Source organism: Nycticebus coucang, chromosome 1 (genome assembly GCF_027406575.1).
Source record: "Nycticebus coucang isolate mNycCou1 chromosome 1, mNycCou1.pri, whole genome shotgun sequence".
NCBI lineage: Eukaryota > Metazoa > Chordata > Mammalia > Primates > Lorisidae > Nycticebus > Nycticebus coucang.
The window spans coordinates 146,917,281-146,941,901 of NC_069780.1; the positions used below are offsets into that span (position 1 = coordinate 146,917,281).

At 36.4% G+C, this 24,621-nt stretch overlaps 1 protein-coding gene and 1 pseudogene across 4 annotated transcripts in view; one reads left to right on the top strand and one right to left on the bottom strand.

The window, feature by feature from the left end:
- NDUFAF2 (NADH:ubiquinone oxidoreductase complex assembly factor 2) overlaps nucleotides 1-24,621 on the bottom strand; it is a 278,588-nt gene that overhangs the window by 216,963 nt on the left and 37,004 nt on the right. The window lies entirely within an intron of this gene.
- On the top strand, nucleotides 2,475-2,593 carry LOC128592399 (uncharacterized; annotated as a pseudogene).

Sequence of the window (24,621 nt, forward strand, 5' to 3'; positions counted from 1 at the left end):
ATTGTATATCAAATCATCACATTACACACCATAAATGTATACATTTGTGATTTAATAAAAATTAAGTTTAAGAAAAAAAAGAAAAGACAACTACAGGCCAATATCACTGAACAGAATGAAGGGGAATGTTCTCATTAAATGAATAAACATCTTTCCTTGCCTTTAGAGGGAGCCAGAATCAACAAATAAAACAGATTGCCAAGCCATTAAAAAAAAACAAAAAGATATATATAAAACAACAACAAAGAGTCCTGAGGCAAATACAAAAAAGAACTACGAGAACATATAGCTGAGGATACGAATGTGGTCTAGAAAGTAAGGAAGGCCTCCCTGGGGAAGATGTACTTAGGGAGGTAAAAGATGAGTAGTTACTTAGATGAAGGGTTGAAGGCAGAAAGAAAAGAAAGAGAACAGGAAGGCAGTTACAGTCAAGGGAAAAGGAATTTTATTTCTAGTGAGATGAAGGCTAGAGAGAAAAGGAAGAATGGGATGAGACAATACTTTTCAGGGAGACAGGGAGCTTATCTCCTGTGTAATGCCTCTTAAATTCAGCAGTCTGGACTTAATCCCAAGGATGGTATGAAGTCACTAAATTAAAGAAATTCCATGATATAATAAGATTTGAAATTTAGAAATCTTACTAAGACCAGAGTGTGGAGCCTGAATTAGGGGAGAGCAAAGTTAGAAACAGAAAATCAAGTAAGAGGCAGTTGTATGTAGTTCAGGAGAAAGTGAAGAGGCCTCGTCCAGGGTAGGGTATTAAAAACAGAAAGAAGTACAAGAATTCAAGAGCCAGTTAGAAAGTGTTATTGACAGACCTGGTGATTGAAGGAACATTGGAAGTAAGTCAGAAGAGTCGAGCCTGAATCTCAGGTTTCTGGCTTGGACATCCTGTCAGGTGGGGCTGGGCATCACTGAAGACAGAATATTAGAGGAAATGCAGTTTGTTGTTCTGTCTTGGTTGTTGGAGGAAGGGAATAGTTTGGAAGAAGGGAATGCTGAGGTCAGATGAGTGTGAGGACCCATGAAGTATCTGACTGAAAGCTATTGTCTTTTAAGTGTCTGGAATCAGAAAATGGGGGAATGGATCTAATGCACAATTAATACTGAAGCCATGAGAGTGAATTCCGTGGCCTTAAAATGTACCATAGGACCAAGACACAACTGACAATAAAGCTCCAATCAGCCCAGTTACTGAAGAGATGGGAAAAGAAAAAGTAGAAGACATTTATCTTATTTCCCTGAGATTTTGTTTTAGTAGGTCCTAGGAATATTGAAACTTACATCACCTTTTAACTTAATTAATCCAATTTAATTCTGATATAAAGGGTCCACAAGTTTTCTCACTATCATTACCATAAATCTGTGAGTAGAGAGTAGAAGTAGAAATTTTCTTAGTTAAATTAGTTTAGAAGATGTTACATACTGTATCTTATTTGCTATATCCTCATTTTCTCTCTTGGAGATTCCCAGTGCGTAACAGCAAATTAAAAGCTCTAGAAGTTCTACATTTTGCAAGATAACATTTTGTTAGATAAACTGATTAACTGTTAAGCAAATCATTACTCAAACTTGTTTAGCATCAGAATACTTTTATCTTTTAACACCTAAAGGTATTCTATGATCTGAAAATTTCACAAGAGACTTATGATACCAGCCACTGATTAGTATTACAGTAAAGACCACAGTAAATGATGTATATGCCCCTAGAAATGATAACATACAAAGACATAAACAGCAGAAATAAAAAAAATGAAATAAAAGACACACAAATGAAAATAAATAGTAAAAAAGGAAAGGCTGATGAGAGAGACAATAAAGGTAGTTCACAAAAAGCTTTGGATGCAAATGCAACCCCCCATTCTTCCAGGCCATGTTCAATGTTATTTTCTCTACAGAGAAAGGTATAAATGAAATATTCTGAAGGCTGTGAAGCTCCATACAAATTTTAGGTGTTATTAAATAAGAATGTTTGTAAATACCTTTGCTATCTGTATATATCTGTGTGTAAATAAAACTATCAGTTTTAATAAAATACTATCTAATCAGAAAGCAATACTCTAGTATATTCTCTAGACACATCCCCAAGAATGAGAAATTATGTGCTAAATATAGTTTTCAAATAAATATTCTTTTGAATAAAAGAATACACATACAAGTCCTGTTGAAGTGAAAGTATATTTTAAAGCCATATAGGAGTTAACGTTCCAGTGCCCAGAGGGTTCTAGGGGTTGACCGGACTACTGGGGGTCAGAGCTATGGGTAACCCACTTCATCTCAGAAAAGCTTTAACTTCTTACGTGTCTGATCTGAAACAGCTCCTTCCATGTTTCTCTCTTTGGCTACCGACACTTGCTCATACAGCCCTCATGTGCTCTTCCTTAGGCAGAGTGTCATTCGCCTACAGAAGTGCTAGTTACAAGGATACAAAATGCCAAGGATACAAAAATAAAAAGATATAAAATCTGTCTTCAGTCTACGGCCATAACACCCTGAACTCTCCAGATCTCATCTGATCTCGGAAGCTAAGCAGGGTTGAGCCTGGTTAGTACTTGATTGGGAGACCACTTGGGAATACCAGATGCTGTAGGCTTTTTTCAAAAAATACATAAATTAAAAAAAAAAATTAAAATCTGTCTTCAAGGAACACTTAGTCTAGTGGGGAAAATACTAACAATATTGAGATTATTAGCATGCACCAATTTTATTTTTGTATTTTTTGTTTCCCAGATTATACAAACAAACAAAAAACCAAACGGCTTGACCTGTTCTCCACTCCCATTGTGGACACTAAATTTTACAAAACAAACAAGACAAAAAGGCTGGTTTTTTAAAAATCTAAAAGGCTAAATGGGAAACCAAATCATATTAATCTCCATGACTTGAAATCTGTCAAAAGCTTCCAAATACATTTAGAATAAAAACCAAACCCATTATCAGAATCAATGCGCTCCACTTGATCTGGCCTTAGATAACCTCTGATCTCATTTCGTATCACTCCTCTCTGTTCACTGAAGTCCAGCATTAAGCCTTCTTCTTTCTAATTCTTGCCGTAGGGCTTTTTCTGATCATTCAATTAAAAGCAAAATTCACATGTCCCTCTCCCCATCTAGCTTCCCACATATCCCAGTCTGTTTCTTCTCGGTATTTATCACGGTCTGATATATATTATCTATAAATTTGTCTCATATTCTAACATAAGCATGTCACAGAGAACACGTACATTTTATATGTGGTGCACCAAAGTAACCCAGCACTTAGAATAATACCTGGCACAAAGTAGTCAATAAAACCTGTGAATGAATCCCAGAATCAATGAGGAGTTGAGCTAGAATTCATTTCGGACTAGCTGTCAATTCTACAGTCTGTTGACTGCGTCATACTGCTCAAGAGGACAGGATTCTATCTGACTTATTTTTGTATTCTCTACATCTCCTAGCATATTGCTTTGTGCAAGATATCATCAAACATTTACTGAACTTCTTATTTTAAAATCTTAGGTACTAGAATGACAAATAAAAATACTATGTGAGCACCTATAAGTACAGAACCAATTTATACCACCCTGTCTTTCTAGAGTATGTCCTCGATTCCCTTTCCCTCCTTTTCCATTTAAAAAATTCCTACTTTCTGGGGGGTCAAAACAGGTGGATTGCCTGAGCTCAGGAGTTTGAGCAAGAGCGAGACCCCATCTCTAAAAATAGCTGGCCTTGTCACGGGCACCGGTAGCTACTTGGGAGAGGCTGAGGTAAGAAGACCACTTGAGCCCAAGAGTTTGAGGTTGCTGTGAGCTATGACACCACTGCACTCTACCCAGGGCGACAAAGGGAGATTCTGTATCAAAAAAAAAAAAAAAAAAAACCCTACTTAACTTTCTAGAACCACAGCTTGTTTTGTTTTTTAGTTTTTCCTAGCACTAGAAGAAACAAATATACAACTTCTAAACTCTCACAGCAATATTTTCCTATCATAGTACTCATTTTTTCCATAACTCTTTCTCTCCTTCTCTTCCTTCTTCCCTCCATCCCCTCTTTTATTAGGCGATTGAAAAGAGAAGCTTAAAATTTAAAACATAAGCATCAGGCCTGGAATTGCAATAAATTATTACTTTTCTTTACACAACATATGTCTTAAGTGCTACATTTCTCCAACAAAACTGTCCATAAGGGAAGACTATGACAAATCAAAACATCCTCAATGAAGACAAGACATCAATAACAGTTTAAATGAAGAATTTCTCAGATCACAAGATCTCAAAGACCTGAAACATTTAAATTTACTTAGACTACTATAAAATATATATGTATATTTTCATGTTGTTATAGCTAAAAAACATCTAAGATCTAGAATCCTTCAACTGTAATGTTGGACACTCTTACGGGTGCTCTTTCACTCTTTCATATGATATTCCAAAGGACTTCATAATCACATCTTTGAGTTGTCTATAGTTGATGAACCAAAAGAAAACATCAATTTCAGTTTTTAAAGTATTATCTTTCACAGTGGGTTACATAATATATAACTGGAATATAGTACCTGAACTCGTGGATTTGATCCACAGGAAATTATGTTTGCTACAGAAAGGTACAGTAGCATATAAACATAAAAGGGATATCTGTAAGTCAACAGCATTGGGAAAGAGGAAAAAATAAAAACAATTGAGGACACAAAACTTCGTGAGTAAAATCACATAGAATAAACAACAGGTGCAAAAAGCCCAATATACTACAAAGGGTCATGAAGGCACAAACATTTGACAGGCTAAAAAAGTAAATGATGGTCACTACTGTAGTGTGTAGATTACCATCATATAATCTCTTCAAGAAGACAAGAAAGGATGCAGGTATCAGAGATGTTTATTAAAGTACAGAGTTTTCATATTAAACATTTCAAAAAGGGAAGTGAGATGAAGATCATGTGGTAGGCAGAATTCAAGATTTCCCCAAGATTCTTGCCTCCCTGGTAGATAAACCCTTTATTATCCCCTGCCCCAGAAGTGAAGGGGCTGTGAATATGATGGGATAATCATTCTTTTGATTGGGTTCTATTATATAAAACTTTTAGCAGACTGGAGAGATTGGCTGGCTATAAAGAAGTAAACTGCTATGTTATGGGGGTGTTTATGAGAAGGCCACAAGACAAAGAAGTGCATAGCTGAGAGCAGACAGCTGACAGCCTACAAGAAAGCTGGGACTTCAGTCCCACAAATACAAGGAGCTGAATTCTGCCAACAATGAGCTTGGAAAAGGACACCAAGCCACAAATGAGATCAAACTCCAGGACTCCACCTTGATTGCAGCCTATGAGACTCAAGCAGAGGATGCCGTTAAACTCTGCAGGTACTCCTCCTAACTCATGGAAACTGAAATAATAAAGGTGTGTTGTTTTGAGCCACTTAAAAAAAAAAGTGTAGATTTTTCAAAAAGCACAGCACATACAACACAAAACCCACAACAATACAACATAAAACCCACAACAATTTTTTTCTGGGGTTCAACCTAATTCAATTTTTATTATATTGCCACTTATGTTTTACATAAGAGACTGCCACAAAAATTAGTTATTTTATATTGCTTTATTCACTATACCTAAAAATTTTTCCTAGCTCATAAATAAAAAGGGCTCTTCTTGTTAATTTAAATGGAATATTAACAGTAATAAAAATATATATTTTTTTGCCATTTGAGCAACAAAACTTATTTGACATAATATTCATAGGTTTCTAAGTAAAGAGTTAAAAACTTTGGAGGCAGTATATTCCAAAGGCCTCCTTAGCCAGTTTTCTAAAGTACAGAATGATCAATAAAAATCAGACTATAACTATATCTTCCAAACGTCAAGTGCAGGGAATCTGTGCATTCAATGGAATGCCAAATTGTACTGGCAGACATTTACTCTTATAGAAAGAGAATGCTGTGTTTGCATTGTTCTGTTTATAGCATGCTAAGAAGTATGTTTCCTGTAGAGTCCCTAATGGACAGAAAAATATAGTAAAGCAGTGAATAGTGGACAGCCATTCATGCTCTATTGGTCTATAGTTACTAGAGAGAAGAAAGAGTAAGTCCTATCATCTTAGGCAGCTATAAAAAAGAATCCTCTCTTGTTAAAGCTCAAGAGAATCTGAAGAGGGAATAAAAGAGAAAAAAGTCAGACAGATTATGCTGTCAATTTTAGTTGTCATAATGTGCTTCAGAGATAAAACATTCCTCTGAATGGCAATTGAACAGATGGAAATTTTCATTTTTGGTTAACTGGATAGAAGAATTGGACCAGTACCTAAAATGACATTGAAATGAAGCTCAAACTCCCTCCCATAAGAAGGAAACAGATGCATCACTCCAGATACAAAATAAATTATTGAACAGTGCATATATTATATTGGCATCATTGTATCCAACTGTACATCTGCACAATGTTTTAGTCTCCTGGTGAAAGAACAGACATTTCTGAAAGGGAAAATAGGCAACTATTGAAGTGAATCAGATAAGTACACCATTTGGGTAAGAAAAGCCAAAGCAACACTTCACTGAATTTGAAGTTATTCATGCTGAGAGAAAAAAAGAACCATAAATTATACTGATTCCAATGCCCTTGAACTTATACATCAATTCAAATGTCATAGATTTTGAAATATAAAATCACATTTTCAGAATTTTCATAATCTTAAATCAGAATAAGAAAAAACGACTTCATAAGACCCTAAAGAAGTTAAGGCTGAACACATTCTTGCTTGATCTGACAGAGAACTCAGTGACATATTAAACTAAAAACACATTCCTCATCTTAATCTAGGATTAGAGGGGGTTCACAAACAGGTAAGTTAAAGGAGACCTATTTGGTGATTTTAAGTTAATAAGCGATCCTTGAGGTATAAACTAAGGAAATGGTATTGAGATGAACTCCTTTTGACTCTCAAATTCCACCTCCACTTTCTGACAATGCTGTCCTGGTTGATCCTTTCCGACGGCTTTCCTGGCCAGCTTCTGCACCTCTCTGGAGTTGATCATGCAGCTTGCACCATCCTACACTTGCACTCAGTCTTCCTAGCAATCCTTTCCACTCTCTCCCAAACCATCAAACCTTAGTCCAGCTTCAAAGGAAATATGAGGACCCCAGTTTTAGACAGTAGATAAACAAGCAGGGCTTGTCATTTTGTTTCATTTTCAATTGGCATTCAGCCAACAACATTCCTATATTAAAGAAGGTGACCATATAAGAAGGTCTGATTAGTGGATATAGATGAGGCCTGAGATGTGGAATCTTGAGGTTAGTACCTAAAAAGAAAAAGGACCAAACGGAAAAAATGTTTCCACTATAAAAAGATTTTATAGTTAAGTAACAGAAATTGTGACTTCTTTTTATTTTTAAGTCATTCATCATAATGTAGTAAGATTTTATTAAATATCTAAAGTGACAATATTTTCTCAGGTATGACTTCCAGTCGAACTATATTTAATAAAGATACATTGTCTTGTGGACCAACAGAATTATGTGACTCAAGAACAGCAAAACAGTACAGGTGAGAAAAACATGTTCAGTACCCTACAAAATATTAATGGAGAACAGACAGCACACGGGCACAACGAATCATGAGTCTGTACATACTGGTGCACAGCATTCACGATGGTTTTCCCTTTAGAAATGAAAGTTGTGCAGGGAAGTCATTCTTTGCATTCTCCCAATCATTTTTAAACACAGGCAAAAGTGAAATAGGGGAGCTCATTACAGATATAGAAAGGCAAATATAACCTAAATGTAAAAGTAGAAGAGGTTGGGCCAATCTGGACTTATTAAGCAGAGAAAAGCCTTGAGGGGAACAACTGCCGAGGTGGGATAGGAAAAATAGTTAAAGGTAATTGGGAAAGGGGAACTCAAGTTGGCTCCCTCCCTGGGGTATTTCTGCCAAGGAAGAATAAGAACAGAACTTTCAAGAATAGTATCGTATAGTGGCTGTATGCCCAAAGAGAGTCCGTTGCTAGAAAAAGGCCATAGTATAATAAGGTCATAATTCACAGAAGAATAAGAGACAGAAGTAAACCAGGAATCATATTTGTCCCTCTGACTCATTCCAATACTCGCTCCCTTATTTAAACTGAAGCTCCTCTATGGTTTCCAGTTACTCTATTACCAATTCCCTATTAGCAGTATCTCTCAGTCTTTCTGTAATCAGTCTTAAAAATTCGTATTTTGTTATCTGTTTGTTTTCTTATCAAACATAACACCAACATGCCATTTATTGATATTAAACATGAAACAAGCTAATTTATGAATAAAGCATTTCTTAACATGGATAATATAGTTTAGAAGGTGTTGAAAGATAACCTGTGAATATTTGTACACATAGAAACTGGTAAATCTGATGGGAGGTTAAATATACCTAATTATAAAATAGCCAGAAATAGTATAGTGAAGAGCTGAAGTACTGTTAGTGAAACCGTATGTGGCAGATGGATGTAAATCCACTCATCTTCCATGAAAAAGTAGCATCAGAGACTAAAGCTCTTTGAATACTTTATTCATCTTTTTTTGTTGGTCAGATGATTAGTAGATTTTCACATACTCTGTTAAGCTTTGGTCCTTCAACACTATGAAGATATTATAATTCTCCTTACAAATAAATTATAACAATTTTGATTTTTTCCTATCATATTGTCTTCTAACACTTTTATTTTGTCCATCAAAAATCATGGAAATTCCAAACAAAATAAAAAATTCTCTCAATCTGGAATTCTAAGCTTGTTAACTGATTTGTAAAAGGTGACAAAGACAAGCAACCAAAACCAAACCACACAACAAACCATAACAGGACATCTGACTTGGTTGAGAAACTTCTCTAAATATTAACAATTCCAGAGTAAGTTACTCTGAGTCCATAGCAAACATTTTCTAAAATATATACAGTATTAAGGACTAATATTAACAGTATTATCCTATGTACTAGTATAACTTTTTTTTAAAAAAAATTAAGGTGAAATCCACATAATATAAAATTTGTTATTTTAAAATGTAAACTTCAGTGGCATTTGGTATGTTCATAATGTTCATAACTCCCCTTTGTGGAGTTCTGAAGTATTATCATCAGCCCTAAAGAAAACCCCATAACCTCTAAGCAGCCACTCCTGGTCCCTCCCTCCCCCTAACCCTGGTGATGTAATCTCTGGATGTAAATCCACTGGATTTACCTATTCTGGGTATTTCCTATCAGTGGAATCATACAATACGTGTCTTTTGTGTCTGGCTTCTTTTCTAAGCGTAACACGTTCACAGATTCATGCTGCAGTATGAATCAATCACTTAGCAATTAGCAATTCACTCCTTTAGCAATTAGCAATTCACTCCTTTTTACCTTTTTTTATTGTTACATCATAGCTGTGTACACTAGTGCAATCAAGGGGTACAATGTGCTGGTTTCATATACAATCTGAAATATTCTCATTAAACTGTTCAACGTAGCCTTCATGGTATTTTCTTAGTTACTGTATGTAGACATTTGTATTCTGCATTTAGTAAGTTTCACCTGTACCCATTCTAACAAGGACTGTAGGTGTGGCCCCACCCATTACCCTCCCTCCACCCTAACCTCTCCCCTCCCTTCCCCTTTTTTGGACCTTTCCCCATATTCTTGTGCTATAGTTGGGTTATAGCCTTCATGTGAAAGCTATAAATTAGCTTCATAGTAGCACTGAGTACATTGGATACTTTTTCTTCCATTCCTGAGATACTTTGCTAAGAAGAATATGTTCCAGCTCCATCCATGTAAACATGAAAGAGGTAAAGTCTCCATCTTTCTTTAAGGCTGCATAATATTCCCTGGTGTACATATACCACAATTTGCTAGTGCATTAGTGGGTCAATGGGCACTTGGGCTTCTTCCATGACTTAGCAATTGTGAATTGGGCTGCAATAAACATTCTGGTACAAATGTCTTTGTTATATTGTGATTTTTGGTCTTCTGGGTATAAACCTAGTAAAGGAATTATAGGATTGAATGGCAGGTCTATTTTTAGGTCTCTAAGTATTCTCCAAACATCCTTCCAGAAGGAACGTATTAGTGTGCATTCCCACCAGCAGTGTAGAAGTGTGCCCTTTTCTCCACATCCACGCCAACATCTCTGGTTTTGGGATTTTGTTATGTGGGCTACTCTTACTGGGGTTAGGTGATATCTCAAAGTAGTTTTGATTTGCATTTCTCTGATAATTAAGGATGATGAGCTTTTTCTCATGTGTTTGTAGATCGTGCATCTGTCTTCTTTAGAGAAGTTTCCCTTCAAGTCCCTTAAGGCCCACCCTGAGATGGGATCACGTGTTCTTTTCTTGCTAATACGTTCGAGTTCTCTGTGGATTCTGGTTAATAAACCTTTATCGGAGGTATAACCTGCAAATATTTTCTCCCATTCTGAGGGCTGTCTGCTTGCTTTACTATGTTCTTGGCTGTGCAGAAGCTTTTTAGTTTGATCAGGTCCCAGTAGTGTATTTTTGATACTGCTTCAATTGCCTGGGGAGTCCTCCTCATAAAATATTCACCCAGGCCACTTCCTTCAAGAGTTTTCCCTGCACTTTCTTCCAGCATTTTTATAATTTCATGTCTGAAGTTTAAATCTTTTATCCAGTGAGAGTCTATCTTAGTTAATGGTGAAAGGTGTGGGTCCAGTTTCAATCTTCTACAGGTTGCCAGCCAGTTCACCCAGCACCATTTCTTAAATAGGGAATCTTTTCCCCACTAAATGTCTTTAATTGGCTTGTTAAAGATCAAATAATGGTAAGTAGCTGGATTCATCTCTTGGTTCTCTATTCTGTTCTAGACATCTACTTCTCTGTTTTTGTGCCAGTACCATGCGGTTTTGATCACTATCAATTTATAGTACAGTCTCAGGTCTGGTAGCGTGATTCCTCCTGCTTTGTTTTTATTGCTCAGTAATGTTTTGGCTATTCAAGGTTTTTTCTGATTCCGTATAAAACAAAGTATAATTTTTTTCAAGCTCTTTATGACAATGGAGCTTTAATGGGAATTGAATTAAAATTATATATTGCTTTGGGTAGTATAGACATTTTAACAATGTTGATTCTTCCCAGCCATGAGCATGGTATGTTTTTCCATTTGTTAACATCTTCAGCTATTTCTTTTCTTAAAGTTTCATAGTTCTCTTTACAGAGATCTTTCACGTCCTTTAAAGATCTATACTATACTATACTATACTCCCAAATATTTCATCTTCTTTGGCGCTACTGTGAAAGGAATAGAGTCCTTGACTGTTTTTTCGGCTTGGTTATTGTTGGTATATATAAAGGCTACAGATTTATGGGTGTTGATTTTGTAGCCTGAGACATTGCTGTATTCCTTGATCACTTCTAAAAGTTTTATAGTAGAATCCTAGTGTTTTCCAGATATACGATCATATCATCTGCGAAGAGTGAAAGTTTGATCTCTTCTGACCCTATGTGGATACCCTTGATTGCCTTTTCTTCCCTAATTGCAGTGGCTAGAATTTCCATTACAATGTTAAAGAGCAATGGAGATAATGGGCAACCTTGCCTGGTTCCTGATCTAAGTGGAAATGATTTCAATTTAACTCCATTCAGTACGATATTGGCTGTGGGTTTTCTGTAGATGGCCTCTATTAGTTTAAGAAATGTCCTTTCTATACCAATTTTCTTAAATGTTCTGATCATGAAGGGATGCTGGATATTATCAAAAGCTTTTTCTGTGTCAATTGAGAGAATCATATGGTCTTTTTTAGTTTGTTTATGCGCTTAATTACATTTATAGATTTATGTATATTGAACCAGACTTGAGACCCTTGGGATAAATCCCAGTTGGTCATGGTGTATAATTTTTTTGATGTGTTGTTAGATTCTGTTTGTTAGGATCTTATTGATTATTTTAGCATCAATATTCATTAGTGATATTGGTCTATAATTTTCTTTTCTTGTTGGGTCTTTCCCTGGTTTGGGGATGAAGGTGATGTTTGCTTCATAGAATGTGTTGGGTAATATTCCTTCCTTTTCTATATTTTGGAATAGGTTTAGTAATATAGGTACTAATTCGTCTTTAAAGGTTTGGTAGAATTCTGATGTAAAGCCATCTGGCCTGGGATTACACCTGCAGTGCATCTTATAAGGGTATATGTGAAACTTAGTAAATGTAGAATGTAAATGTCTTAACACAATAACTAAGAAAATGCCAGGAAGCCTATGTTAACCAGTGTGATGAAAATGTTCAAACTGTCTATAAAACCAGTGTATGGTGCCCCATGATCGCATTAATGTACATAGCTATGATTTAATAATAAAAAAATAATAATAAAGCCATCTGCTCCTGGGCTTTTCTTTTTAGGGAAATTTTGTATAGTTGATGCTATTTCAGAACTTGATAACATTTCCACTTCGTTCTGGCTAAGTTCAACATTTCCACTTCGTTCTGGCTAAGTCTTGGTAGGTGGCATACTTCCAGGTATTGGTCAATTTTTTCAGATTTTCATATTTCTGAGAGTAGAGTTTCTTGTAGTATTCGTTAAGGATTTTTTGAATTTCTGAGGGGTCTGTTGTTATTTCATCGTTACCATTTCTGATTGATGAAATTATGCATTTTACTCTTTTTTTCCTCATTAGGTTAGCCATAGGTTTATCTATTTTATTGATCTTTTCAAAAAACCAACTTTTGGATTTATTGATCTGTTGTATAATGCTTTTGTTTTCAATTTCATTTAATTCTGCTCTGATTTTGGTTATTTCTTTTCTTCTGCTGGGTTTGAGGTTGGCATGTTCTTCCTTCTCCAGTTGCTTGAGATGTCCCATTAAGTTACGAACTTCCTCTCTTTCCGTTCTCTTAAGGAAAGCTTGCAGTGCTATAAATTTCTCTCTTAGGACTGCCTTTGCAGTATAACAGAGGTTCTGATAATTCGTGTCTTGATTGTCGTTTTGTTCCAAAAATTTGGTGATTTCCTTCTTAACCTATTTATCTATCCTTCAGCATAAGGTTGTTTAGCTTCCATGTTTTTGTATGGGTATGCAGATTCCTGTTGTTCTTGAGTTCAACTTTTATTCCATGATGGTCTGAGAAGATGCAAGGAATAATTTCTATTTTTAAAAATTTCCTGAGGTTAGATTTGTGGCCTAGGATGTGGTCGATTTTGGAGTATGTTCCGTGGGCTGATGAGAAGAATGTGTATTCAGTTTTGTTGGAATGAAATGTTCTGTAGATGTTCGTTAAGTCCAGATATTGAATGATTAAGTTTAAATTTAAAATTTCTTTGCTTAGCTTCTTTTTGGAGGATCTATCCAGCACTGCTAAAGTTAAAATCTCAATCTACTATGGAACTGGAGGAAATCAAGTTGCTCATGTCTGTTAGAGTTTCTCTTATAAATTGAGGTGCGTTCTGGTTGGGTGCATAAATATAAATAATTGAAATCTCATCATATTGAGTATTACATTTAACAAATATGAAGTGTCCATCCTTATCTTTCCTTATTTTGGTTGGTTTAAAGCCTATTGCGTCTGCGAATAGGATTGCAATGCCTGCTTTTTTCTGCTTTCCATTTGCCTCGAGTATAGATGACCATCCCTTCAACTTGAGTCTGTATTTGTCTTTTAATGTAAGATGAGATTCTTGTATGCAGCAGATATCGGGCTTGAGTTTTTGTATCCAGGCAGCCAACCTGTGCCTCTTTAGCAGACAATTTAAACCATTCACATTAATTGAGAATATTGATAAGCCTTTCGAGAGTCCGGTGGACTTTTTTAATCCTTTTGAGACTGTGGAAGTTGGAATTTGATCAAAATTTTCTGGGTGGGTTTACTTTTGTGGTGGAGGGTTACATTGGTCTTTATGGAGGATAGGTCTGAGAATATCCTGGAGAGCTGGTTTAGTTATGGCAAATTTCTTCAACATGTGAATGTCATTAAAGTATTTAATTTCTCCATCATAAATGAAACTCAGTTTAGCTGGGTACAGGATCCTGGGTTGAAAGTTATTTTGTTTTAGGAGATTAAAAGTCAATGACCATCCTCTTCTAGCTTGAAAGGTTTCAGCAGAGAGATCTGCAGTTATTCCAATGTTCTTCGCCTTGTAGGGGATGGTTTCCTTTTGTCTGGCTGCTTTCAGAATTTTGTCCTGCATATTAACTTTAGTGAAATTGATTATGATGTGTCTAGGGGATGTCTTATTTAGGTTGAGTCGTGCTGGAGTTCTTAAACTGTCTGCTATCTGAATTTCAGAATCTCTTGGCATGTCTGGAAAGTTCTCTTTCATAATCTCACGGAGAAGAGACTCTGTGCCTTGTGAAGCCACTTCGTCGCTTTTGGGGATCCCTATAAGAGGAATACTGATTTTCTTCGAATTATCCCAGAGCTCTCTCAGAGAGTGATCTGTTTTTGCCCTCCATTTCTCTTCCTCTTTGAGAGTTTGGGAGCGGTCGAAAGCTTTGTTTTCAATGTTGGAAATCCCTTCTTCTGCTTGCTCCATTCTGTTACTGAGGGATTCTACTGTGTTTCTCAGATCTTTGAGGGCTGCAACTTCTCGTCTCAATGTGTCAAAATCTTTGGTCATTTGGTCTTTGAATTTGTTGAATTCTTGAGATACCTTTTAGGTTACTAATTGGAATTCTAATTAAATCTTACTTGCTATCCAGATTCTGAATTCAATTTCTGACATCTTAGGTATTTGTTTATGCATGGGATCTTGTGCTGTGTCTGCCCCATTGATCCTTGGGGGAGTTGATGTACTCTGATTATTCATATTGCCAGTGTTTTTCTGTTGATTTCGCCCCATGATTGTTTTTCACCGTTGCCTCTGGCCATTCTCAGAGTTGGGGAGGTATCTCTCCAAAATTAGACCGCAGCAGGATCACCCTATTGTTGTTGGATCTTTGTAGGGAGTGACCCTGTGTAGTGCCTCAGGGGCTGCCCCAGCCAGGGAGTTCTGGTTGTGGAAGCAGCTGCGGACTGTGACACCCCCAGATCCAGCAACAGGGCAGGGGGGGTGGAGCACACGGTTCTGTGAGTGCCTGGTGCCCAGTGACTTTGGCACAGAGAGCCCAAGGTTCCGGCAGTCTCTGGCCAGTAGAAGAAGGGCTCTACACAGAGGGAGGGAGGGCTCTGTAGGGCATGTGGCTACCAGAGTCCCTGGCCAGATGAGTGGGCCGGTGTGGTGTCAGGGAGGGTACAGGAGGGAGGACGTGGGGTTGTGTGGCTCCCGTAGTTCCTGTTCAGGGTGTGCGGAGGCCCAGTGGGCACGGGTCTCAGCGTAGCTCTCATTGAGGTCCAGGCAGGTGCCGATCGCAGTCAGGGCGCAGTTCTTACAGAGGTCCGGGCTGTGCAGCTCTTACAGAGGTCCGGACGGGTGCCTATTCACTCCTTTTTAAGACTGAGTAATATTCCACTATATGTAGAATACGCCGCATTTTGTTATTCACTTACCTGTTGATGGATGCTTGGGTTTTTTCTGCCCTTGGCTACTATGAATAGTACAGCTATGAACATTCATACACAGGCATTTTTTTAAATACATGTTTCAATTCTCTTGTATATATACCTAGGAATGAAATTGCTAGTTTGTACAGTAATTCTGTTTAACTTTTTGAGAAGGCATCAAACTGTTTTCCATAGCAATTGCATCATTTTACATTCCCATCAGTACTGCACAAGGGCTTTGCTTTTTCCACATCCTTGCCACCAATTATTATCGTTATTTTTATTATTACAACCAACAGAGTGGGTGTGAATTGGTCACTTCCCATTACTCTGATTTGTATGTCTCTAATGATTAATGATGTTGAGCATCCTTTCATGGGTATGTTGGTCATTTGTCTATCTTCTTTGGAGAAATGTCTATGGCCACTGACCATTTTAAATTCAGTTATTAGTCTATTTATATTGGGTTATAAGGGTTCTTTATATACTTTGACTACTAGACCTTTTTTCTATGATTTGGAAATATATTCTCTCATATTCTGTAGGCTGTCTTTTTCACTTTCTTAAGCAAAGTTTTGATGAATGAAGTTTTTAATTTTGATGAAGTTCAATTTATTTTTTCTTTAATGTTTTTGTACTTTTGGTGTCATATCTAAGAATTCATTGCCAGATATAAGGTCATAAGGGTTTATCTCTATATTTTTTTTAGGAGTTTTATAATTTTAACACCTATATTGAGGTAACTAATCCATCTTAAGTTAATTTTTACATATACTATAAGGTATATACTAAATATTATACTAAATACTATATATAGTATAGTAATTTTAAAGTGAGAATTAATGATAGCTTTACTCCTCAAGGGGGCATATCCATTTTAAAAGAACATCTTATCATCTGAAGTTAATATGTAGTGGGAGAACTATGATCCATAGCAAACATTCTCCAATGTTTCCTATCATATTGTCTTCTAACACTTTTATTTATTTTATTTCTATTATTTTATACACACACACACACAGATATTTGAGATCCTCCATACTCCTTACCCATGTAAGGTAACATGCCTTTATTTTCACTCGACATAACTGGTCCACTAGGGTTTGATACACATATAATTTTACTACATTAGAAACATGTGGCTTCAAAGCTACTTCCTCTATCATAGTAAGTGTCATTGTACTTCATAACATGCTGAAAACATGAGTTGGTTCAGTGTCCTCAAATACTCAAAATTTTATATAATAAATCTTTAAACAATGGTCTTCCTATATAGAACAATCTCATCTTAACAATAAATTATCCCTCCCCCCCACCAAAATGAAAGGATTTATGAAAGTTTGATAAGAAAGTTTCAATAGTTAGGTCATGGTATGGGAAGGAAGCCAGAAAAAGGTCACCTACTTTATGGTGAAAAATGGGAGAAAGGGGAGAAAAATGGAATTTCTGCAGAGAAAAGTGATAGTCACAGAGATTAGGGTTGAGTCACAATTACCATTCACTTTGGAGGAAGTACGTGACTCAAATCTCTATAACATTTTTATAGCTTACTCATTAATAGTCAAAGCCTTTGTTAAGTAAGACTCTGATTCCAACATTCATGCCTATTAATAGGTTTTCAGCATGTTGATAGCAAATAAAATTTTATAAGCCTATTCCACATATTTACTTAAAAAAAGGACCATTGTTAAGGTCATCAAGAGAACTACAGTTCCAAAATAACAATAATTTCTTATTGCTGAGACGATTTATTTACAGTAAGTTTTCATATACAAGACAACGTTAAATGAAACCAATTACAATTATCCTTACTAAAATTAATGGCTAGAAATTTTTGCTTTATTTATTCATTCATTTACATTTACAGTTACTGAAAATATTCCTGAATATGGAAGCTTTTAGATAATTTAAACAGTAGCTACAAATTTACTTTTGCTGAATCCAAACTTTTCCCATACTCATTTTGAGACTCCTAGAATTTAAAAAGTTGACTATTTTCTATGCCCCCCAAACACAAAGACATAGGTTGCCACCACTTGTTGGCTGGGAGGCACATTAAGCACTTTGCTGCCAATAATTTAGTAAGCAACTAGGTAGATTGTCTCACCCCTCCAAAAATCAAAAATTTAGAAGGATAAGCCTTTCACCAAAATGCTAATCTCTCATTTAGAGACAACTATTTTACATATTTAAACATTTTTCTTCTTTCATTAATCATATAAGTAAAGATTATAAGGGCAGAATCCAAGCACAATATAGGCAAGAATGGAAGGGAGATCCTCCAAAGAATTTACTTGTTAATGGGCATAAAATGGTAGTCATTAAAGAAATCAAAAAAGAAAAAAAAGAATTTTGTTATATATCATGTGCTTCCTTTAGTTTCTTTTTTTGTCAGGGTAAAAAAAGATATTTTATTTAAGAAGAATAAAGAGAAGGAGTTGGAGGTTGTTGTGAACTGTGATGCCATAGCACTCTCAGGGCTATGGCTTGAGGCTCTGTCTCGGGGGAAAAAAAAAAAACAAAACAATGGGCAGCGCCTGTGGCTCAGTGAGTAGGGCACAAGCCCCCTATACCGTGGGTGGCGGGTTTGAACCCATCCCTGGCCAAACTGCAACAACAACAACAAAAATAGCCAGGCATTGTGGCAGGCACCTGTAGTCCCAGCTACTTGGTAGGCTGAGGCAACAGAATCCTCTAAGCCTAAAAGCTGGAGGTTGCTGTGAGCTGTGACACCACAGTACTCTACTGAGGGCAACAAAGTGAGACTCTGTCGCTAAAAAAAAAGAAGAAGAATAAAAAGAAAGTTTAGAGCACTTCCCAAGAGAGTTGGAAGTGGGTCCTTCTCGTGAGGGAGAAAAGATGACAGAGACAATTCTTTTAGCTTCTAATTAAAATCTAATATCACATAAAATGTTATCAAGACTTGCCTTCCAGTTTATAAATCAAAGACATGTTATACAAACAAAGCTCAATTCAATTTTTTAAGTTCCAGTGTTAAACAAACTTTTTGTCATACCTTATCTAAATCAAACAAACCAGTATGTAGGTAACAAAATTCTGACCCTGGCTTTGACACACTCTCCTTTCTTTTCGCTTAACTGTTTTTACAGTATTTCTAGTGTCTCAGTTATTCTCCTTAATGGACATCATCTAATGAAAACATCTTAGCCACGTGATACATGGTTTTAGGAATACTGTACAACTGGGCCAGGCAGACTTTTCTATAAGGTACAAAAGGAACTGACTGGAAACTGCCATGACCTTATTTTTGTTTTGATAAACACATGCCCCAGTGATAACACAGTATTTGGGCTACTCATGTTGATTGTGTCGATGTTTCATTACAAACCTTGCTGTTTTCATAGTTTTCGGAACTAGCTATAAGTAAAAAGCTTGATTTGATTCCAATAAATAGATTATTTTCAGAAGAAAAATAGATGAAAAATTTTAAATATATTATGGCAAATTCATGCATATGTAAAAAGTAATAAAGACACACAAAAAAATATCAATGGTACAAAACAAACGTCAACTGGTACATTTTGTGCTCCACACCAAAAAAAGCATCATACTACAAAAACATCTTGAACGTCATTTTTGTTAAACTATACAGGGAAAATACAGCCTGAGTTTTCAGGAGCTGTGGGCTAGTCATAACCTCTCCAGACCTCAGTTGCTGCATGTATAAATGATCAAGAGGACCCATTCAAAAGGCCCTGAATTGACAATCCATACCTGGGAGGAAATAATAGTGTCTTAAAGTTACAGACACACACATACACACAGATACACATGATTTTTTTTTATCTTTCTTCTTTAAATTTACTATATGGTTTCAAAAATAGTAAAATCACAGTAAAAACATACTAAAATTAGAAATACTCTTTTTTCATTTTCTTTTTTGAGACAAAGTCTCACTCAGTTGCCCTGGAGTTGAGTGTGGTGGCATCATAGCTCACAGCAACCTCAAACTCTTGGGCTCAAGCAATCCTCTTACCTCAGCCTCCTGAGTACCTGGGACTACAGGCACCCACCATAACACCTGGCTATTTTTAGAGATGGGGTCTCCCACGTGCTCAGCCTAGTCTCAAACCCCTGAGCTCAAGCAATCCACCCACCTCGGCCTCCCAAAGTGCTAGAAAAAATACTCTTTAATATACATTATGCTAGATTTTTAAAAACTTATGTTCCATGGAAAACTATAAGTGCCAAATCAATGCTCTTACGTGGAAAACAAAGATTATGCCAGGTGTGGTGGCATGTATCTATAGTCCCAGGTATGAAGAGGACTGAGGCAGGAGGATTGCTTGAGCCCAGGAGTTCAAGACCACCTTGGGCAACATAATGAGACACTATCTCAAAACAAACAAATTTTAAAATGTATGCAAAATTTAAATATCACATCTCTACACTTAATACTGTCTTGATGGCTCATGATTTTACTTTTGATCCTTAATGACAATATATACCATTTCCAATGTTTGAGGAGAAGTTTTTAATTTTTAAAATGCCTCTATTTTGATTATGTAGTTATGTTTATGATTTTGCTCATTAATTAAAATATTTAACATTTCATTACAAACTAGATCTTAGTATCTAAAGGAAAATAATTTCAGAAAATGGAAATTCTAAGGAATAAAAAGTCTTAATTAAAGCACAAACACATAAACTTATATAAATACTTGGCACACAGGAAGATGATAAGTATTTAGTGAAGAGCTGAATGAAAGTGGCAAAAGTTGGTCCTAGTTTTGATGGACTGCCCATTTCTCCTCCCATTAGACCATATGCCTGCCTAGCTACCACATAGGCATAGAACATATCTGATTCCTTAAGAAAAAAAGGCATTGCTCAGAACAGTCCCTAACTGTATGTTCATTTCAAATGTAGAAATGAAGAGCTCAGAAATAACATCTTTAAAAGAAAAGAAAATCAAACTTTAGAGCAGTGGTTCTTAACCTTCCTAATGCTGTGGCCCTTTAATACAGTTCTTGTGGGTCAAGACCCACAGGTTGAGAACTGCTGCTTCAGAGGTAAAATGAAAAGGAAATCTTTTAGGCTTAAAGTGAAATCATCTCAAGGGCTTTTACATCCTCAAAGGGACTTTCCTCTTTTTCCTTCTGCTGCTTAAGAGAGAGAGTAGCAGAAGCTCTGCAAGAAAGGAAAAGAGGTAAGGTAAGCCAGTCTAACCTGTGTGGTCCATTTCCTGCAATTTAACAAACACTACATATCAACTGTATGTTATTCACCATCGTAAGTGCTGAGGACAGAAAGAGAATAGTTAGGGAATTTTAGCTTAGCAGAATCTGAAGAATTTAAAGAAATGAATGAAGACTCTGAAACCACACATAAAATCCCAGAAAATCTTTGACTTACATTAAGAGAAGCTTAAAAATGCACATGTTCTAATCAAAGTCTACTATTTGCTATTAGAATTAAATTAAATTAAATAATAGAAACTGTATTAAAACAAAAACTTTCTAATAATTTTATAAAAATTAATATTTCATAATATCGTCTTTAAAAAGTTCTTTAATAGTTGTTTACGAACTGTTAGCATATTTATTTAGAAGCAAACCTCTTTAACAAGTAATACAAGGGGCTCGGCGCCTGTGGCTCAAGCAGCTAAGGCGCCCTCCACATACACCTGAGCTGGCGGGTTCGAATCCAGCCCGGGCCCACCAAACAACAATGATGGCTGCAACCAAAAAATAGGTGGGCATTGTAGTGGGTGCCTGTAGTCCCAGCTACTTAGGAGGCAGAGGCAAGAGAATCGCTTGAGCCCAGGAGTTGGAGGTTGCTGTGAGCTGTGATGCCACGGCACTCTACCCGGGGCGACAACTTGAGGCTCTGTCTCAAAAAAAAAAAAAAAAAAGAAAGAAAGAATACAAGGAAACCCAATACACAAAATTAGATCAAAGCTTATTAGTACTTCTTTTTTTTTTTTTTTGAGACAGTCTCATTATGTCGCGCTTTGGTAGAGTACCTTGGTGTCACAGCTCACAGCAACCTCTAACTCTTGGGCTTAAGCAATTCTCTTGTCTCCCAAGTAGGTGGGATCACAGGGGCTGGCCACAACACCTGGCTATTTTTTTTTTAATGCAGTTGTCATTGTTGTTTAGCTGGCCGGGGCTGGGTTCGAACCTGCCAGCCTTGGTTCATCTGGCTGGTGCTGTAACCACTGTGCAACAGTTGCCGAGCCAAAGCTTGTTAGTACTTTTAAACCAAGTGGCAGCCAGAGACCAGTCTGATTGGTCATTTCAGTCTGCTCATATACCAAATTCACAACTAACTTAAAAGTACTGCAATATTAGTTATCATTTTTGTTGTTGTTGTTGTTGAGACAGAATCCCACCCTATGCCCCTGAGCAAAGTACAAGGGTGCTGAACTTGCTGCAACCTCAGAGTCAAGCTGTGGGGATCCCGCTGCCTCAGCCTCCGGAAGCCGCTGGGATTACAGACGCTTGCCATAGCGCCCGGCTGGGCTTTTCCATTTTTTTAGGAGTCGGGGTCTCCCTCTCGCTACAAATTGCTCTTGTCAATATCATCAGACCTTCATACTGCTAAATCCAGTTCTCAATCCTAAGTATTCCTCTTACTTGAACTATTAGCAGCACTTTACAAAGTTATCCTCCCTTCTCCTTAAAAACAATTACTTGGTTTACAGAAAACTGACGTTCAGAGTTTTCCTCTTAACTCATGGGTCACTCTCTTCTGCTGATTCCTCCTCATATCTCTAACCATCTAATACTTAGGCACTCAGTGTTCAGTGCTTAGTCCTCTTCTCTTTATACTGATTCTAGGTGATCTCATCTAGTCCCATGGTTGTAAATACCATCTAACTGTCAAACTCACAAATTTACACCAAATTAGACTTCTCTCTTACATTCCAGGTTCATTTATCTCACTGCCTTAGGAATATTTCTGTTTGGATCTACTAGAAATCTCAAACACAACACAATACTGAAAATCTTATCATACCCCTCCAATCATGCCCCTTCTCTAGCCTTACCCATTTCAGCTGATAAAATTCTATTCTTGCAATTACTTAGGTAAAAATCTTTAGAATTATCCTTAAATCCTTTCACTCGCCTCCAACTTTAAGAACAGCAAGCCAAAGTAATGATGGCCACATAAATTGGAATTTCCCAACATAACATCCTCCAAAAGTAAACTATACAAACATATACAAAAACAAGAATAATAACAAAACTACATAAAACTCAGGTCCTCAGCATAACTAGACAACAAACTTCAAATTATCTGCAAATAGAGAAATAAACAGAAATCCTAGTAAGCTATCTTTCTGGTTCCTGCCACAATCCTTCATGAAAAACAAGGCCATTATAAGAAAAAGTGAAAAACTTCCCAGAAAAGAGAAAAGGTACACTAGTAGCAGGATTAAGGTTGATCTAAAATTACCGCTGGAAAGAAAAAGTCCACTCTTGGTGTAAAAAGTATTGAAAAGGAATCTTGGCAAAGAAGGCACTGAAAAAATGGATGTGATTTAAGATGGTGCAGACTTAATATCACTCTGGAAGAACAAATGAAAAAAAAAACATTCTTTGGATGTGAAGGGAAAGGAACTAAAGGGAAGAAAATAAAAAGAAGTTGTGCAAGACAAAAGAGAGCCAGAAAATAATACAAAATGTAACCCCACCATCCATCACATAAAAAAAGCTATTTTAAGAAACCCTGCTATGCCTCGGTGCCTGTAGCTCAGTGGCTAGGGTGCCAGCCACATACACTGGAGCTGGCAGGTTCAAATCCAGCCCGGGCCTGCCAAACAACAATGACAACTTCAACCAAAAAATAGCCAGATGTTGTGGTGGGTGCCTATAGTCCCAGCTACTTGGGAGGTGGAGGCAAGAGAATCGCTTAAGCCCAAGAGTTGGAGGTTGCTGTGAGCTGTGACGCCACAGCACTCTACCAAGGGCGACATAGTGAGACTCTGTCTCAAAAAAAAAAAGAAAGAAAGAAAGATACCCTGCTATGCTGACAGAAAGTACACACTCAAACCACAATATGTATAAACCACCTAAAACCCAAACATTAGGTAGGTTATTGACATTACTATTCTTAATATAAAGCAATTATGAAACTCTCTAAGCAAAAGAAGACAAGAAACTCTTTCCCTTACATGAAAATCAGAAGATTTAAAATCTAACCTTCACATAACCCTGAGACAATAACCTATAGAAAAGCTTTATAATTATTTTCTATTCAACAAAGTATTCCAAAGGAAGTTCAACTTTTTATAGATGTCTCTAAAAAAACACGTTTTAGCTAAAATCATAAAACATTGATATTCTATCAATTTGATGATTTCCATGGCAAAAATTACATTATATGATCTCTGACAACTCAACAAAATGTTACTATTGAAAAAAAAATCATATTAGCTGGGCATTGTGGCATGTGCCTATAGTCCCAGCTACTTGGGAGGCTGAGGCAAGAAGGATCGCTTGAGCCCAGGAGTTTGAGGATGCTGTCAGCTATGATGCCACAGCACTCTACCCAGGGCAACAGAGTGAGACTCTGTCTCAAAAAAAAAAAAAAAGAAAGAAAGAAAGAAAGAAAAAGAAAAAAAAGTTGTATGTATGACTTTTAAAATTTTTGGTCAGTTCTTCAGAATGTAATTGCCAATTACATCATTACTGAACCAGAATAATCCTTATCATTTTAAAATCTTTGTCTTAAAAGTTAGCAGTTTAAAATAGGTAGTCCAAGGTTTGTTTGGAGGAAAATAATACATGCAATTATTTTAGAGAATAGATTATTGCAAATCAATTCAAGAAAAATTTTAATAAACAGTCAATCTATTATTTTTTTAAAACAATTCTGCCATCTGCTGGAAAAATCTGAAATGTCTCTATTATTCCCAAATGCTCAAAAGTAGATATCATATTCAGAAGACCTACATATCTTGACCTTCCAAGTACCCAATTAAAAAAAAGACACTTTATTAATAATTTTGACTATTTGATTTATTCTGATTCTTAAAATTACTTAATTGAGTACTAATCCATTGTTCTATTTTAGTATTTTAAATATTATTTTAAATATTAAATATGAATAGGTTGAGGTGACATAATTCAAAACAACTTAGCTCTCCTGTTACACACAAGATCTCACAGTTATGCTCATGACTCATCCTAGAAAAGATGCTACATACTTCATTTTTTAATATCTCTATGGTCACCTTGAAAGTA